This window comes from Dipodomys merriami, unplaced genomic scaffold, assembly GCF_024711535.1.
Source record: "Dipodomys merriami isolate MVZ:Mamm:240054 unplaced genomic scaffold, mDipMer1.0.p SCAF_12, whole genome shotgun sequence".
Taxonomy (NCBI): domain Eukaryota; kingdom Metazoa; phylum Chordata; class Mammalia; order Rodentia; family Heteromyidae; genus Dipodomys; species Dipodomys merriami.
In genome coordinates, this window is record NW_027202493.1 from 3,241,649 (window position 1) to 3,257,234 (window position 15,586).

At 35.8% G+C, this 15,586-nt stretch overlaps 1 protein-coding gene across 4 annotated transcripts in view; it reads left to right on the forward strand.

Moving 5' to 3' along the window:
* Zmat4 (zinc finger matrin-type 4) overlaps positions 1-15,586 on the forward strand; it is a 410,406-nt gene that overhangs the window by 222,561 nt on the left and 172,259 nt on the right. The gene's annotated exons all lie outside the window — the stretch shown is intronic.

A 15,586-nucleotide genomic window follows, 5' to 3' on the forward strand; every position in this document is an offset into this window, starting at 1 on the left:
ACAGATGAGGAGTGGAGAAATTTAGAACTGGGCTTTTGAGCCATGTTCTTGAAAAGATCCTTGATATTCCAAGTGTGATATTCCAAGAAAAGTGTGGCTGGAATCTATTCTGGTTGACAAAAAAGTGATAGGTAGCAGTAAGGGAAAAGACTAGAGAAATATGTTCAAAGATTCTAGAAGACATTAATTGTCATGATAAGGAAAGTATTACAAGCCTGTAAATCCAAGCTACTCAGGAGGCTGAGATCTGAGGATCGAGTTTCAAAGCCAGCCAGGGAAGGAAAGTCCCCATGAGACTCCTATCTCCAATTAACCATTCAAAAACAAGAAGTGGTATTTGTGGCTTAAAGTCATAGAGGCTAGCCTTGAGCAAAAAGAGCTCAGGGACAGCTCCCCAGGTCCTGAGTTCAAGCCCTATGACCAAAAGAAACAGAAAAAAAGGGAATATTTTTTAGGTGATAAAAAGCCTGTGAGCCTAGCTACTGAGGAGGTTGACATCTGAGGATCACAGTTCGAAACCAGACTGATCAGGAAAATCTATGAGACTCATATCTCCAATTAACCACCAAAATCTGAAAGTGGATCTATGGCTCAAGTGGTAGAGCACTAGCTTTAAGCAAAAAAAAGCGAAGGGACATTGTCCAGAAGGCCCTGAATTCAAGCCCCAGAGCTGGCACAAAAACAACCCAAAACTCCCTTCAGTTCCAACACTTTCTAAATAATATCACATTAGAATATTTTTTTTGCATTTATAGGTTTGAACTTAGGATCATGAACTGTCTCAGTTCACTCACTCAGCTGGTAGTCTACTATTTGAGCCACACTTCGATCCCTTCTTTTTGCTTATTTATTGGAGATGAATCTCTCATCCAGCCTGGGTGGGCTTGGAATCCTGATCCTCTTGATCATAGCCTCCTGAGTAGCTGGGATTATAGATATGTGCCACTTGTGCCTGCCTGGAGAACTTATTCATATAAACTCTCTGATCATTGTTTCCCTGACTTTTAGAAAAAGAGATTAATTAATTTATTTATTCATTTGTTTATCCTTTGTTGGTTTGGTCTTTTTGTTGTTGTTGTTGTTGTTGAAGGTTCTGTGGATTGAACATAGGGTTTTGCACATGACAAGCAAGCACTGGACCACTCTCCTACATCCCCAGGTATTGATTCATTTTTACACTTAGTTGGGTTTAATAATTCTACCATGGTCTAGAGCTACATTGTTTAATACTGTACCCATGACCACTGAACTCTTGAAATACAGGTAGTCTGAACTGAAATGTGCTTTAAGTATGAAATACATACTTCACTTGAAATTCTTAGTATGAGAAAAGAATATAAAGTGCTTCATCAATAATTTTTATGTTGGTCACATACTGAAAGGAAGATACTTTGGATGTGTTGGGTTAAATAAGATAAATTTTAAAAAAGAATTTGTTTCTTTATTAAAATATGGGTTTTAGAAAATTTAAATATGACCTCATTTGTGATTTGTACTCTATTTCCAGCGGTTAGCTATTCTAGCCAGTAGACATTGAAAACTGAATAATAAAAGAAAGCTAATAAAAAGTAAATTTAAATACTTAAACCCTATAAATTTATTTTAACTGTATATATGTATGTATATATAGATGTACATACATATATGTGTATATGTGTGTATATAGATGTACATACATATATGTGTATATGTGTGTATATAGATGTACATACATACACACATATTTTGAACCCAGAGCTTTGTTCAAGTGTTCTACCCGTAAGTTACATTTTCTCTGTAATCTTAGAATGTAAAATGTGCTACTTAAGAAAATAAAATGGAGGCATTTTGTAGAGAAGAACAGTGACTTTGACAGAGAGAAATGGAAGAAAGTGAAATGTATCCAGTTTGGGGATGTAAAATGTATGCTCGCTGAAAAGATTGGTTGATAGAGTGAGAGTAGAAGGGAGAAATGACAGAAAATGGCTGAAGAATTTGGGTCCTGATGAAAATAAAGTGTGATACAGTATTGGAGGCACCTACCACTCTCAGAAGGGTTGTGTTGATGCTGTGAGGATGGCCACAGAGGATCCTACCTTTTCTACTGCCTAGTCCCTAGCTGGTCATAAAGTTACATCGCAAACAAGAAATAACACCTTTTTACTTGGTAGTCTGGGGACTTTTCATTGGTTTTAGACTTTTGTCGTCCTTGCTTTAACACCTGGATCTTGCTCCATCTTTGCACATCTTTGCACCGTTTGGCACATCTATTTGTATGATGCAATTTTGCTAGCTAATTCTCTTGGTTAGTGGAGCTTATTTAGTATAAGTATTTGTCCTCTCTCCAGAACTCTGGCTAATTTCTCCTTTTTCAGGTCTTGTAACTATTCTGACCATCTGTTTAAATATTCCTTCAGACAGTGAAAAACAAACTAAGGCCTTCCAAATACCAAAAACATACTGTGAATTCTATATACCTCCTGAGAAAAAAATCTCTTTACTTTATTTTCAAAATGATCATTTTCTGCAATGCTATGGAAATGGAGAGCTTTCATCCACCAAGTGGACAATTTCTATTCAAATATCAGGTCAGAGATCTCTCTAGTTAGTTAGAAGTGGAAGCTAAAGTTCCTTGTCATCTGAAATGGAGACTGCATATACAAGCATGGCACCTTTTCCATGGATATCAATACATTACCCACCGCAGGGTACAGCTTTCTTACACGGGCAAACATACACAATTATACACCATCGCCAGGACGTCCATTTCAGTGTTGACTATGAACATCATTCATCTTTTCCTAAAATAAAGCAGCAATGTTGGTAGGAAAGCAAGGAAAAATTGCTTTGTATGGAACAAATAATTAAATGAACACGTTAAAATTGGTTAATAGACAGTCATTTAAAGTCATCCATTCACCAAGTATTTATTTAATGTTTATCCAGTCTCTTAGGTATTTAGACCTGGAGAAGGTCCTAGAGATGTGTGAAAGATAATTCCTAAAATTTTTAAAAAGTATTTGTTTCAAGGAAGAATAGCTGTCTGTGTGTCTGTCTGTCTATCATCTATCAACAATTAGAAGACTATTCCAGGATTAATGGAAGGATATTTAGGATAACGATAGGTCACCAGAAAAGTGGATGAAATCTAAAAAGAGCCTGATTTCTGTAGATTGGGACAGGATTCATGAGAGAAAAGTGGAAGACAGGGCTGTCAGGATGTTTCCCATCCAGATCTTTCAGTAAAATGAGAGAGAAAATATATTCTTTCCTATTTACTGACACTCTCCAAAGTAAATATTATAATATAAACAATAAAATACTTAACAATGGAGTTAACTGTGTTTATAATTAGAACATTTCATTTTACTACAGGGTAAGGTAAAATAATTTCTGCCTTGAGTAGAGATTATCAGATAGCTATTGCCTTTGTGTGTAATTTTGTAGCAACCTCAGCTACTGTCCTGGTACAGCTATCTAATATCTCTAGCCAAAATGAATACAGGTTCTCTCATGTATGCTCAGAGAAACGAAATATATAATGTAGTGTATTTGAAACATGCCTCCAGCCCATTTTAGGTAATTTTTAACGGTAATAGTTGGAGACTTCAATACTGTCCATTCAATAATGGATACAGCAAATAGAGGATTAATAAGAAGAAAGATTTTAAAATAAGTAGAATTAACAGACATATATAAAATTGTCTGCTTATCCATTTAATTATTCCAATTTTTGCTTCAAATGTTTTGTGCATCTATGTATTTAATTGGGCACTTTAAAAATGTCTCTATCATGAGCAATAGTTTAGTCTTCATGTTTTTTGTCTGGTATTAATATAGCCACTATAATTTTCTTATGGATACTGTTGGCCTGACACCTTCTCATTATTTGTATTTGTTCCATACACTTTATAGTGTCATTATATCTTCCAGTCTTTTGATTTTGTTCATATTTACTGTTTTGATTGTTATTGTAGGATTTGTGTCGACTATTTTACTTTTTCATTTTATATATGAAAAGAATCTTGGTATCTTATTTCTCCACCGACCTTAGTGAAGACTTCCAATTGTAGCAGTTTAATTCCTTTATTTTTTTACTTGGAATTATTACTTTATTGACTGCTCTAGAACATACCATGTATACCTTAATTCAATCTGTCTTACTTGTATTAATTTTAATCAGGTAAAGACCTGGCTCTCATGGAAGATTCTCTTCCCCTATAATTTTGCTCATATTGTAATACATAACAATCCCATATGTTTTATGAATTCAACAATATATACTCTTATTTTGTATAGTTTTATATTGTTTATAGAAGTTAAAAAGAGATAGTGGTAAATATTTATTTCAGTGTTTTCTATATATACTTATTTATTTATATATCCTGTTTCTGTCTGTTTTCTCTTAGATATTTTATTTAAAATTGTGTGTGTTCCCTTATTCTATACAGATTTTCTACCACTGTCTACCTCCTTGTATTGTTATTGTCAATATGTTGCATTTGTATCTGTTATGAACTTTGCTATAAAATTACAAATTATACATATATTTGTGTGTGATTTTATATATATGCTTTGAAAAATATTTTTAAGAAAGAAGAAATATGTATATATGCTATTTTTTAATTACACAATTAACTATACTGATGCCCCTTGGTTTGTGTATGTTTTAGAGCTAATCATTTTTATTGTAAAGATATTGTACAGAGGGTTACAGTTACATGAGTAGGGTAATGAGTACATTTCCTATCCTGTTGTTACCTTCTCCTTTGATTTTCCCCCACCATCACTTCCCTCCTAAGCTCCCCAACTCCTTCCACATCCCCTCCCCCCTGAACATTGCAAAGCTCATTTTCAACATAGTGTCCTGTATATCTCATCGTTACAATGGGTCAACCTGTATCCCCATTGAAGCATTTTGCTATACCCCTTCCCCTCCCAGAATTACAAAAAAGGTATATACAAGATGCAGAACACTAGAATGGAATACTGTAAAAACAGGGGTTATACTGTGGGAGAAGAACTTACAAAACAAACAAAAGAATTACATAGTGCATTATAAGTACATTAAAAAATAGCAAGAAAGAAAAAACCACTTGTGTCCCTGTCTTGGGGTACGTTTTGCTTAACCTTATCCCATATGGTCATATGTACATAGCCTTTGACATTCTTTGTTTGAGTAGACCTGCAAACAAGGGAAACCATGGGACCTATGTTTCTCTGGGCCTGGCTTACTTCGCTTAATATAATTTTTTCCAAGTCTTTCCATTTCCTAACAAATGGGGCAATGTCATTCTTTCAGATGGAGGCATAGAATTCCACTGTGTGTGTGTATGTGTATATATATATGTGGAATTCTATGCCTCCATCAGAAAGAATATCTATATCTATCTATCTATCTATCTATCTATCTATCTATCTATCTATCTATCTATCTATCTATCTATCTATCTATCTATATCACATTTTCTTGATCCATTCATCTACCGAGGGGCATCTGGGTTGGTTCCATATCTTAGCTTTGTGTGAATAAAGCTGTGATAAACATGTTGTGCTGGTAGTTTTGGTATAACCTTGTTTGTGATTGTTTGGGTAAATGCTCAAAAGTGGGATTGCTGGGTCATAAGGGAGCTCTATGTGGAGTCTTTTGAGGAACATCCATACTGCTTTCCAAAGTGGTTGAAAAAGTTACACTCCTACCAGCAATGCAGTAGGGTTCTCTTTTGGCCACATCCCCTCCAGCATCTGTTGTTACTAGATTTCTTGATTATAGCCATTCTGACTGGGGTGAGATGGAATCTCAATGTTGCCTTGATTTGCATTTCTTCTATGGCTAGAGAGGTTGAACATTTCTTCATGTGTCTATTAGCCATTCCCATTTCCTCTTTAGAAAAGACACTCTTTAAGTCTTTAGCCCACTTATTTATTGGACAATTGTTTCTCTGAGTTGAGGATTTGTTGATTGGGGATTTAGTTTTTTGAGTTCCAAGTATATTTTACATATGAGACCCTTGTCTGTTGTATGGCTAGTGAAGATATTCTCCATCTGTGGGCTTTCTATTGATCTTGGTACCTATGTCCTTTGCCTTGCAGAAGCTCTACAGTTTCATGCAGTCCCATTTGTCTAACCTTTCTTTGATTTGTTGTGTTTCTGGGTCTCTATTAAGAAAATTTGGCCTGTGCCAAGGAGCCCTAAAATTTCTCCTATTCTTTCCTGTAATGTTTTAGGGAGTCTGCTTTTATTTCAAGGTCTTTGATTCATTTGGAGTTGACTCTGGTGAAGGGTGTTATACACTGATCTAGCTTTAATTTTCTACAAGTGCTTAACCAATTTTGCCAGCACCCTTTACTGAAAAGGCTGTCTTTCTTCCATTCTATTTCTTTAGCTCCCTTATTAAAGATTAGGTGGCTATAGGTCTGTAGCTTCATTTCTGGGTCATCAGTCCTATTCCATTGGTCCTCAGGTCTCTTCTTGTGCCAGTACCAAGGTGTTTTTATTACTATGGCTTTGTAGTAGAATTTGAAATTTGAATTGATATTCCTCCAGTGCTGTTTTTTCTACTAATGATTGTTTTTGCTATTTGGGGTCTTTTATTGTTCCATATGAATTTTTGGATTGCTTCTTCTATTTTCTTAAGAATGCGGTTGGGATATTGATAGGTATCACATTGAACATTCCTCAACATAATAAAGGCAGTGTATGATAAGTATACAGCCAGACTTATGCTTAATGGAGCAAAGTTAAAGTCATTTCCTCTAAATTCAGAAATGAAACAAGGGTGTACACTCTCTCCACTCCTCTTCAACCTAGTATTAGAATGCCTAGCTACGGCAATAAGACAAGATGCAAACATAAAGGCAACCCAAATTGGGAAAGAGGAAGTAAAACACTCCCTCTTTGCAGATGACATCATTTTGTATTTAAAGAATCCCATGGACTCCACTCCCAAGTTACTTGAGCTGATTGGAAACTTTGACAAAATACCAAGGTATAAAATTAACCCTCAGAAATCAGTGGCTTTCCTGTATGCCAATAATGAGAAGAGCAGGGCTGAAATTAGGAAAGAAATCCCTTTTGTTATAGCCCCAGAAAAAATAAAATACTTAGGAGTTAACAAAATAGGTGAAGGACCTCTATGAAGAAAACTTTAAAAACATGAAAAAAAGGAAATTAAAGCAGAACTAAGCAAGTGGAAAAACCTCTCATGCTCCTGGATTGGGAGCATGGCAAAACTACCAAAGGCTATCTACAAATCCGATGCGATAGAATTATTTTTTGCTGATACTTGCTGTCTAAATATTTTCCTTCAATTTTTTGGGGGGGAAAGGTAAGGTTGGTCTATTTATAACAATTTCTTTCAGTTTTTCAGAACGTTATTTGGGAATATTTTTATTCTGCCTTCAATGTGGAAATATTTTGCTGTTTTTTTATGTAAGTCTCTTGGTGGATTTTCTTCTATCAACAATTGAAATATGTTGTACTATTGACTTCTGACCACTATTGTTTGTAGGAAATCAACTACAAACTTTATTGTGGCCCCCTGTGTATTTGATCATATATTTTCCTCTGCTGCTTTTGAAGATTTCTACTTGGCTTTAATTTTCAACATTTTTACTGTAATTAATTTGGTGTGGAAATTTTTACTCTTATCCTATTTAAAGCTTATTGAAGTCCTTCATGTACATTTTTTAAATCTGAGTTTTGAGTCATTATTTTCAGATTTTTTTTCCAATCTCCAAACCTGATGTTTGGATTTTCTGCATGTATGCTACTGTGTTTGCTGGTGTTTCATATTACCTTGAGGTTCATTTCAACTTCTTCAGTTTTCTCTCTCCTACTCATGAACAGCACAATTTCTGCTGATCCTAACTTTAAGTTCACTGGTTCTTTCTTTCTCCTTCTTTTTCTTTCTGTCAGTCTTGGGGCTTGAACTCTGGGACTGGGTGCTGTCCCTGAGCTCCTCAGCTAAAGATGAGAGCTCTACCACTTGAGCCACAGCACCACTTCCGGTTTTCTGGTGGTTAATTGGAAATAAGAGTCTCACGGACTTTCCTGGCCAGGCTGGCTTTGAATTGCAATCCTCAGATCTCAGTCTCTTGATAGCTAGGATTACAGGCATGAGCCACCACACCTGGATGATTCTTTCTTTTATTCTGATGTAGTACTAAGCACCTTTAGTAAATTTCAATTTTTGTTTTTTCTTATTAGTAGTCTGCATTTAAGAATTCATTGTTATCATGTTTCATAATTTTTTTATTGTGAAAATACCGTAAAAGCATTGTTGCATTGTTGCCTCCACCTTTGTTTCCCCTTACCATCCCTTCCCATATCTGCCCCCCACCAAAGTTGTAAGTTCATTTTTCGACATAACATCTTGTACATCTCATTGGTGCAATGGGGCCACCTGTATCCCTATGTAAACAATTTGTTTTTTTCTTCCCTTCCACAAATTATACCAACATCAAATACAGTGAAAGCAGGGGTTATACTGTGGGGGAGGGACATACAAAGCAACAAAGAAATATCTTATAAATATGTTAGACACAAAAGCAAGAAAGAAAAAATATTTGAGTCCTTAACTTGGGTTTCATTTAGCTTAACATCAACTTATCTGACCATTTCTGCTTGTCTCAGACATATACTAGTTATTTTAGTGTGGTTTCTTTGACTTCTTTGAATACATTTGTAGCTTTTAGAAAGCTTTGAAGTTGCTTTGTTGGTTATGTAAGACAGAATTTGAAAGATGTTTTAGCGGGACCTGTAAATTTACCAAAAGCTGAATACTCAAGTTTCCTTCACCACACTTTGCATTTGTGCTCTTTGATCTGATCTGTTCTCTTCTGCACTCTACAGCCACCTTGGGTTTCAGGAAAACAAGATTCCTCTTAAGCATAATGTGACAAAGGGAAACTGCCCCTCAAACAAGCAATGTTCTCTTTTTATCATCCTAAGTATAACAACCAGTAGTTACAGAGACCGCTTATCAGTCAACTTGTTCCTCTTCCGTTTCAATAGTATAGTAATAGCAACTTCTCTACAATTTCTTTAGAGACGGACTGAAATAATGCTCAAACAGGCAATACTTTGTTGAGGTTTGTTTTACCTCTCTCATGCTTGGATTCTTCTTGTTTTACTGAGGCCAAAGTCTACCCTTCTTTATAATATGCCTGAAGATGTACTAAAGTGCTGTACATAGCTGCCATGTGCTAAATTTCCTTCCTCTGCTCTTTACCATGTTTCTTTATTTGGAAAATGAGGGCTAGTAGCTAACCTAATATGAGACTCCTGGATTTGAGCCAGGATCTAAAATCCTGGTTTCAGATACATTGATCATCTGGTCTCTCACATTTTTTATTTGTTTTACTTTGGTGTGGGTTGAACTTTCTTTGTTTTGTTTTATTTTGTTTATTTTGTTGGCATTATTGAAAACTAAACATATTAAATTATATAGGATCACCTTATGCAGGAAGGCTGGATTTTGACTTACCTACTCTTTAGTGATTGTTTTTGTTGTTGTTGTTTACCATTTTATTGTTCAATGTCTTGGTTAGTTTATTTTAGCACCATCTTGTAAATGTGTAGTCACTTCTATCTCTGCTTAGTGGCAAAGGCTTGGAAATTCCATGTCATTCTGGAATGAGGATGATTTTTATGGGGTTCCTTTGACTCTTCGATGATTAAACCATACCCAGAGCCATATTCTTATTTTAGGCCCTTCTTGATCTAGAATGATTACATATTGTTTGAGTCAATATTCTGGGTGTAAACCCACAGATGAATGTGTCATATTTCCGGTCTTTTCATAAGGATAGAGTTTGAAGCATGTCTTTGAAATTTGTTCTAACTTAGGAGGGTTCTCTTTAGTTGTCTCTTTCCCAATTTCTGTTCCATTGTTCTATTTTAGGTCTAATCTCTCAACACCCTATTTCAAATAAAGTCCTGTCTCTTGGAAATAGTTCAGAAATAACTTCTTAGGGACTTCTTTCTGTCTGCACCTCTCTCTGGCACTTCAGATTCAGACTGGGATAAGTCAGAGAGAATCAGGCTTAGGTGAATGAGGATTGGTCCTCTCATTCTGTCAGCCCTACTAGTGAGTTTGGGCAAGGGACATCAGTCTCTTTATCTTCATGTCTTGCTGGACCATGGAACTTTGACCTGTGAATGAGGGACAAGGAAGCTGGCCTCTAAACCATAGTGTTGAAACCAGAGGTTTAGGCTCCAGTCTCAAGTTTTTGGCTCCTACATGGTAGGTCACATCAAATAAAAGTAACAATGATGAAGAACAGAGAAATAAGTTTCTTACCCAGGATGAGCACATCTTCTAATTACAGTTATGAGCTTCAAGTTTAAATAGAAAAAGAATTAGGGCAAAGGGTGAAAGGTATACATAGCTAAATCTTGCTTGTGAAAATATAGCCTCGTTGGTCACTATCAAGGGGTTTTCAGAGTTGTCATTATTCTCATCATTTTAGGGGAGCAATCCGGTAGGATAAACAAGTCATCCTTACCTGAAGGATGGTCTGTCCTGAGGGGGATTTGCTGTTCTTTTTCTTGGGGGCAATTTTCTTCTTGTGCAAGTGTTATAGACTCATTCTGTTTTGTTTTGTTTTCTTCTTTTCTCCTAATTCAAGGTTGCAAATACAAATATGAAAAATGGAAACAGAAATCAAATTTTTCTCCTGCTTTTAGTTAATTCATGGGTCAAGCAATTTTAGCAAAAACAGGTTAATTACCTGTGATATTGCCAAAAGCAGAGCTTTGAAGTATGGAAGCTAATGAGAGAGGGGGTGTGGCAGGTGGCTTTCCCTTTTTGTATCCATTGACCAGGTGCCAGTGGAAGGAGAGCCCCGTTCGTTTTTAACCACACCCAATCAGTGTGGAGCTTTCCTGATTGGATGCTGAACTGGGAGGGTCTCACTTCTTGAGATTTGGTAGATATTCTTAAATAATCCTTTCCTAGTATCCTGTTTGCTTTTAAGATAATTTCCAATTGTATCTTATTTATGTAATTAGTTAAATATAATAAAAAGATAATTAAAATAAGGATAATTTCAGATGCTTATAGAGTGTTTATTTTTATAAATGAAAACATTTCAGCAGTTAGAGGAAAAACAATCCTCCTTATTTTGTCATCTATAAGTGATGGCTTCTCAGGCTTGTTATTTGCACCTAAAGTTAAAGTGAATGAAAGAAGTACATGAATTGATTTAAAAATAGTATATCTAAAAGATAAAGGCTTTTCAGTACTTGATTTCTACCCAGCTAGAATCAAGATTTTATTTTGATTGTTTTTGTTTTGTTTTGTTTTTTATGCTGGTTGAATTTTATGTTAAACGTCTTAACTTTGGAAAATGCTTTGAGTAATTAGCTTTAGGATGCTCTGCAAACTTCCTTCAATCTTTTTAACAATGTGGGCATCTCATTCGAAAATTTTGCCTTCAGTGTAAAACTCTCACTTTATGAAAATCTTGAGCTTGGGGAAATTCTTAATTCTTTAAACCAGAAACTTAAATGTACTCCTTGAGGTCAGTAATCAAAATTTCTGGAATTTTTATCATGGTTATATATCAACCTTGCCGTGAATGTAGGGGGACACTCTGAGGAGAAGCTGTGAATTTGGGATTTCAGTACTGGAGAGTGCACAATTAAATCCTGGCACTCTGCAGGAATGTGGCTATTTATGTCTCCATCAGGATCATTAGAACAGACAGAGTTGGTTGTAATAACAATTGTACCTAATCTACTACATAGGCTCTTTAGTAAAATATCTCATGAAGAAACTTCTACTGGCTCCAAAAGTGCCTAACTACTCACGGCATGTATCTCCTCTTGTCAGGTGTCTATACTTGCTTGCTCCCTAATCTACAAAGACGGCAAACTCTATTTAATGATACTTTATTGTATAATAATTGGTTCTCCTCTGTATCTTTTGATTCTTATAGATGAGAAGTGAGATTGTATAGCTGAACCTAGAAATTCAATCTCCTGGCTTTGCAATTTGAATTTACAAATAATGAGAACAGTGTTTTGGGGAAAAGGAAAAATAAAAGGTTACTAATTTTGCTGTAGTCCTACTCCCAAACAGTAGAATGGTGGGGACAGGTTTATAAAAGAATGCTTAGGAGTTTGCCTTCTGGATAAACATGCTGAGATAAATCTAGGATGGTAGCTGAAATAACTGTCATGAAACTAATATACATATTGGAAATATGTTCCCCTAATGGGCCCCTGAATTTGGCTTATCAAATGGTGATATCTTTGGTTCTTTTCCTCGCCATCTTTTTGTCAGTCTGAAAATTTTTGGCTTGCAAATACATGTCCTCACATTATCTGGTTCATATTCTCTTTTCATGTTTGTCATGAAAATATTGACTCATAACCCCACCCCAGTCCACATGGTAACACTGAAAGGTCTACTTGCATTATGCTAGGTACTGGGTCTTCATTGTCAATGAAATGGTCTCCTTTATGTTAAAGGAACTTTGTTGAAGAAGACAATTATAAAAACAGAAAAATGTAATGTTTAATGTTACTCTAAATATTTTATACAGAGCACCCATGGGGCTCAAAGGCTGTTCCTACTTCTGTAGGACAATGGAGGTCAGAAGCAGTTTCATCTCAAGGAAGTGATAGTTAAACTGAGCCATAGTATACACTGCAGCAAGACTGGATTAGACCACAGTATTGTCTGGGGGACTGAAAATCTTCAGACTCAAGTTACACTGATCTTTAGTTCTGTGGGTTTCACCTGTTTAATAACAACAAATAGAGTGACATCCACTTAGCATAGCATCTAACTTGGTAGGTCTTATATTGTGTTCAGTGAATGACATAAGTGCATTGGTCATTCTTTCAGAACAGTTCTTTGCTGTGGGAAATTGTCCAGAATATGTTTTGGGTAGTGCCATTAAAACCCTGAGGGAAGTAAAAATGTTAAAGAGATGACACAGATCAGTATGCATTATATACATAAACTGTTTGGTTAAATGGCAAAAAAAAATCAATACATAACCAACAAAATTAAAAAGAGTGATGGAAGGGGTGAGTTGGAAGAGGTAGATGAGAAAGTTGAAAGGGGTGACATTGATCAAGACACCCTGTATTCATAAACTGCTGTGTTGAATGACAATTCCTTTATACAACTACTTAAAAATAATAAAAATCTTCAAAATAAAATTCTACCGTGAGAGCTTCAGTGTGTAAGACAGATTCTAAGAAGTAGGGTGAATTATATTCTGGCTTCTGATTATAGTTAATTTAAAAATTACATGCTTTGATCTGTATCATTCAAAAGTAGGTGAAAACAGGATATCTCAAGCAACCATCACCTTGACAATCTTCCCTTAAAACTGTAGAACTAATGGATATCTGCTAACTTATAGTAGAAAATAGCAGATTTGGTTTTCATTCCTTCTGAGCTACTCACTTACTGGATTAACAATCTACAATAACTCCATGCTTTTCCTTTTCTTCATATTTCCACCTATTATCTCTTCCATAAGATTCTATGCCATCTCCTAGGCTGATTAGAGAAGTAGGTGAAAGGACACCTGGGAATTAACCCTCCTTTTTACTGCATGGTCAAAATATTTTGTCTCTGCAACATATCACACAAAATATGAAAGTGTTCATACTTTTTTTAAGTGAGCATAAAACTCCAAGTACTTTAAATCCATAGCAAACCAGGCCCTTTTGCCTTACACTCATAATCCTACCTAATTAGGAGGCTGAGTTCTGAAGATCTTGATTAGAAGCCAGCCTGGTTAGAAAATCCATGAAACTCCTATCCCCAATTAACTACCAAAAAGCCAGAAGCTCTGGCTCAAGTGGTAGAGCACCAGTTTTTAGATGAAAAACTAAGGAGGACAAGACTCTGAGTTCAAGCCCCAGTACTGGCGCACACATAAACACATACACATACATCCTTAGCAAGAGTGTCCCCAATGGGCACAGCTTCAGTATCTATAAAACTACTTCTAGGAAAGGACAGTTTGCAAAGCATCTCTTCATAGACTCTACTTCCTCCCATTGACCACCTATCTGCCCTCTTAACCTTATATTTTTGGTTTATTGTTTTTCTTCCTTCTACCGCTAAAGTATATGCTAGAGTCCTGGAAATGACAAACACTTTCACACACACACACACACACACACACACACACACACACACACACACACACAATCTCTTGCACAGCTCTCCTTTTAAAGACCAAAAGCTAATTATCAGAGGTAGTACATACTTATGGTTTAAAAATGGAGAAATTATTTTTCTAACTACCACATAATTTACAAAGCAGCACTGTCCACAGCAGTGGACATATTATTATGCAAAAATTACACAGTTCTCTTCAGTCTATCTTCATCCTTCCTCCCCCCATCCAATTATAACTTGCAGTCGCTAGGCCTTCTGGGAAATGAAAGGGGCTTTTGTGGGGCTATTTGCTTCTCCAGGGTGGTGCTTTGCTATTGCTGGTCTATTAAGGAATAGATTGACTCCTTATCTAAGAGCCCTCTTTACCCTCAATTTCCAACTAGGCAGGAGGGGAGGCAGTAGATTAATCTTCCTCTCTGAAAGTGAAGATAATTGATGACCTGTGTGCACAATGGCCACATCACGTAGTCCATCAAAAGATTTGCTTTTTTCTAAAGCATGATTCATTTTCATTAATTCTTATAAGGGAATAAAAATTGAGCTGGATTTAAGCATTTCATATAGCATTTAGAGAATCACCTTTTCTGAGGAAAAGAAAAATCACACAAACTATCCCCAGAAAATTCAGCCAGCATGGTCATCATCATAGCTTTATGATAGATACTTAAATATGAAAAATGTTCAAGTCCTTAAGTCTTTAAAAAAAATCTCAAAATCACAGTCATGTATCCTGGTGAGGCTAAAATTGGGCAAAGGCAAAGCTGAATGCCAAATGATAATCCCTGTTAAATAATTCAGGCCATGTGAACTCTGATATTTTACTTACTTTAATGAGTATAATGGCTGCAATTACAGACTGCTTTCTCAGGATGCCAGATACAATGTATTGCCACCTAATTGTGGACTTGATTTTATTTTTGAGAAATTCATATCTGCAGTTTTTTGTAATCCCAGTACATGGTATTAGTAGCCACCAAACAAGCATGTGTTGGAATCAGTTAAATGAAATAAGTCATGCTTTTCTCTCATTTTCTCATTAGTTAGATCTAAATTATGAATATATAAAAATAATACAGGGTCTTATACATGGTAAAGTATGTTATATACAGGGAAAGGTTCTGATGTTTTTAATTCCCTTCAGCAACTATCTTACGGTTTAACAAAATGAATACCTGGGAGCTGGAACATCTGTTGTCTGGGGTGGGGTGTAAGGCTAAGAGGTAGGGAGACAGAGGAATGAGAGAAGGGTGGGAAAATGCAGTCATAATTTTCAATGTTCCTATGTGAAAATGGAACTAGATAGATTGGTGGGGGGATGGGAGGGCTGGGAGAGATGCAGTAGAATAATGAAAGGGATATTGATCAAGATGCATTGTATTCACAGACTGACATGTTAAATTGAAACCTATGTATACAACTACTTAAAGATAATCAAAAAGGGTTTCCATAATAAA